Below are 4,438 nucleotides of genomic sequence, written 5' to 3'. Positions count from 1 at the left end.
AGATTGTCTTCCAATAAACAACTGAATTCCAGTTTCTGCATGGTTACTGTTTCTAAGACCAGAATAGAATGCTTTTATGACATTCTCGAGATTTGGAGAAGAAACGAGTTTGAGATAATATATAATCAGTTAAAAAAATAAAAACAGTTGTAAGCCTTTTTTTGGAGTTGAAGTGTTAAAGAGGTCCTATTATGCTTCGGGGTTCTCCCTTCCCCCCTCTCCCAAAACCCGCCACCCTGCCTGAAACACCGCCATTGGACTCCTCTGTTTACTTCTGTAACATAGTGACATCACTATGTAAGACTTGCTCTAATATTGACAAGCGCTCCAACACATTGTATGTGATAGGCAAAAGGGGCGGGACATCTCTAAACAGTTGACCAATCACAACAGAGCCAGCCAGCGAACCAATCAGGGCAGACTGGGCTCTGGTTTCAGACAGAGGGTGAAAAGAGGTGCTGCAGCACAGGCAGTATGAGAAACATAAAGAGCTTTCTGAACATTAAAGCATGGAGACATGTCCCAGGAGAGGCACAAATACTGATATGAAAATGAGCAACATATGTCCTCTTTAATTTGGACACAAGACTGTCATTTGGAAGAGAAACCATTATAATTATGTTACATGTTCTATTTTCAGTGTTCTGGATCTCCCTAGTAGCAGATACTAGAATCTGGTTTAATCACAGGCCAGAGATCTTTTTTTATAAATTAAAATGATGGCCCGAGACCTGACAGGAATCGCTGAAGTCCTACTGGAAATGTTTACATGAATAAAACAAGAAAAACATTTATTCTACTGAGATCAGTTTGTATGTTATTTGGTCCAACTCTCAGATCCTTTACTCGAGCAAAAGTAGAAATACTGAAAGTCTAAAAATACTCCATTACATGTAAAAGTCCTGAATTCTAAATGTAACTCAAATAGAAGAACAGAAGTTGTATCTGTTAAATGTTCTTCAAGTATTAAAAGTAAAAGAACTCAATATGCTTCACTAAGTATTACATTATTATAGAATATTTATACTTTTTTTAAATCGACAATAAATACACTTAACAGCATTTTGTTTTTCCAAGTGGAGCCAATTGTTAATACTTTTTGACATACTTTATATTAGCAGAGGTGGTAAGTAACCAGTAGATTTAATCAAGTACTGCACTTAAGTACACTTTTGAGATAATTGTACTTTACTTGAGTATTTCCATTTTATGCTACTTTTACTCCACTGCATTCATTTAATCCCTTTAGTTACAGATCTGGATTAATGATGGTAAATATAATCAGCCCTTAAAGCAGACTTTAGTTCACCTGGAGTAAATCCAGCAGCTACCCTGCAGTATACAAAGCCATTCATACTAGCTGCACCTTTACCAGCTCTGAGAACACTTTAATGATCAATCATTATAAAACATATCAGAGATATTATTCTGAAATGGACCAATCAAACAATGACTACTTTTACTGTCGCTACTTTAAGTACATTTAGATGAGAGTACTTTCTATTTTTACTGGAGGAACATTTTGAATGCAGGACTTTTACTGTGACAGAGTATTCCTACACTCTGGTACTTCTACTTTACTCAAGTACAAGACCTGAGTACTTCTACTTTTACTCAAGTACAAGATCTGAGTACTTCTACTTTTACTCAAGTACAAGATCTGAGTACTTCTACTTTTACTCAAGTACAAGATCTGAGTACTTCTACTTTTACTCAAGTACAAGATCTGAGTACTTCTACTTTTACTGAAGTACAAGATCTGAGTACTTCTACTTTTACTCAAGTACAAGATCTGAGTACTTCTACTTTTACTGAAGTACAAGATCTGAGTAGTTATCCCACCAGATTAGTTGTACTGCATCATATCATATAAGCATAGTCTGTAAAAATGAGACATCTAATAGTAAAATACTTTCCTCCAAAATGTAGTTGAGTAGAAGTATCAGTTAAAAAAATCTAAATATTCAAGTAAAGTACAAGTATGTTTAGTATAAGTGCAATACTAGATTAAATGTACTTAGATTCCACCATGTGTTATTTCTAAAAAAGTTTCACTCAATCTGGGTTTAATCCTTGTGCTGAATGTATGATACTGACCAAAATTCATATTTCCAGCAGATACATTCACAAATGGGACATAACTTTATTTAGTTTTTCTGGAATACTGAGGAAGAGCTACCTTGCTGGGCTCTTCCTGTTAAACGGCTCCTCTCTGTGCACACATGTGGCCCTAATGCGTCTCATACTGTGAGATTTACCCTTTAAGTCTTCTCCAAAAATAGACTACTTCAAAAGAGATTTCACCCTCAGCTCCGCACTCATGCAACTTAAGTTATGAATAGTTTAATCACACATTCTTTATTAAAGTAGTTCACCAAAATATTTCACACTCAGATGGGGGCCCTGCTTTCCCACTAATGGATTCTATCCTGTCGCAGAGTGTCCTTGAACTCCTCCTGCTTCCTCTGAGCATCAGCGGAAAGCTTAAGATGTAAATGAAACACAGGAGGCTGCTGGGAGCACAAGGCCCTGTGTCTCACTAAGCAGGAGGAGGGAGGGGGGGGGGTTCTGGAGGATGGAGTCTGCATGCTGATCACACTCCTTCACCACGAACCTGCTCAACTGCTCCCAGCGTTAAACAGGATTATAAATGGTGGTTAAAATCCTGCTTAATGTCAGTCCGCAGTTAAATAACACCAAGGACAGCCTGATGAAACACTCTGGGTATGTTCTTCAAGCATAAGGTCGATTCGAAAGTGTGAATGATTTCAAACACGTGATCCTCTGTATGTTTGAGTATGGATGAAATTACTCGCACATCAGTGTGTCAGTGTCAGCACAGCCTTCTCTTCAGCGTATCAAAGCCTAATGCCACCCTCTGCTGTTCTACTGCGCTCACTCAGATAGATAGATAGATAGATAGATAGATAGACAGACAGACAGACAGACATACAGACAGACAGACAGACAGACAGACACACAGACAGACAGACAGACAGACAGACAGACAGACAGACAGACAGACAGACAGACAGACAGACAGACAGACAGACAGACAGACAGACAGACAGACAGACAGACAGACAGACAGACAGACAGACAGATAGATAGATAGATAGACAGACACACAGATAGATAGATAGATAGATAGATAGATAGATAGATAGATAGATAGATAGATAGATAGATAGATAGATAGATAGATAGATAGATAGATAGATAGATAGATAGATAGATAGATAGATAGATAGATAGATAGATAGATAGATAGATAGATAGATAGATAGATAGAGATATTTTATTCATCCCCAAATTGGGAATTATTTACCATAAACTCAGTGTCTTCTTTATTGATGCGAAGGACATCTATTTAAAGATCCCTGAATATAATATAGTCCTGTACAACTCCTCCTTTGTCTCCTCGGCCTGTTTCCTGGCCCCCTAAGTCAAAGTCAAAGTTACTTTATTGTCAACCTTCTGTGTGTGAGATACAGACACAATCCCAAATAAAAAAGAATATATAATTATATACATATATGTATTTATATGTACACAGTGTACACACGTGTACACCCACTTATGCCCATATACCATAGATATACTCTAATATTCGTTGGACCGCCTTTACCTTTGATTACAGGTCTGGACTCTGTGGGGGCCAATCCATGTGTGAAAATGATGTCTCATGCTCCCTGAACCACTCTTTCACAATTTGAGCCCGATGGATCCTGGCATTGTCATCTTGGAACATGCCCGTGCCATCAGGCAGGAAGAAATCCATTGATGGAATAACCTGTCATTCAGTATATTCAGGTAGTCAGCTGACCTCATTCTTTGGGCACATAACGTTGCTGAACCTAGACCAGACCAACTGCAGCAACCCCAGATCAGAGCACTGCCCCCACAGGCTTGTTCAGTAGGCACTAGGCATGATGGGTGCATCACTTCAGCCACCTCTCTTCTTCCCCTGATGCGCCCATCACTCTGGAACAGGGTAAATCTGGACTCATCAGACCACAAAACCTTCTTCCATTGCTCCAGAATCCAATCTTTATGCTCCCTAGCAAAATGAAGCCGTTTTTTCCGATAAGCCTCACTGACCAGTGGTTTTCTTACGGCTACACAGCTGTTTAGTCCCAATCCCTTGAGTTTCCTTTGCACTATTAAACTTTCACTTTCAATCCTCATTGTGCATTTTGAGAATTGGGATCCTTCAAGTTGGTGTGCTGACATCGATATCGTCATTACCAGAGGATTTAAGAAAACGGCTCTTCTTTCATGTATGTAATATTGCTAAACTCATGCACAGCCTGCCTCAGAACAATTGCAAAAACAATAGCAGATTTATTTGTCACTTCTTTTTTTTTAAGATTAGATTGAACTTTTTTTGTCATTGTGCAAAGTACAGGTACAAGTCAATGAAATGCAGTTAGCATCC

This window comes from Eleginops maclovinus, chromosome 18 (assembly GCF_036324505.1).
Source record: "Eleginops maclovinus isolate JMC-PN-2008 ecotype Puerto Natales chromosome 18, JC_Emac_rtc_rv5, whole genome shotgun sequence".
Lineage (NCBI taxonomy): Eukaryota > Metazoa > Chordata > Actinopteri > Perciformes > Eleginopidae > Eleginops > Eleginops maclovinus.
This window is presented reverse-complemented; position numbering follows the sequence as displayed.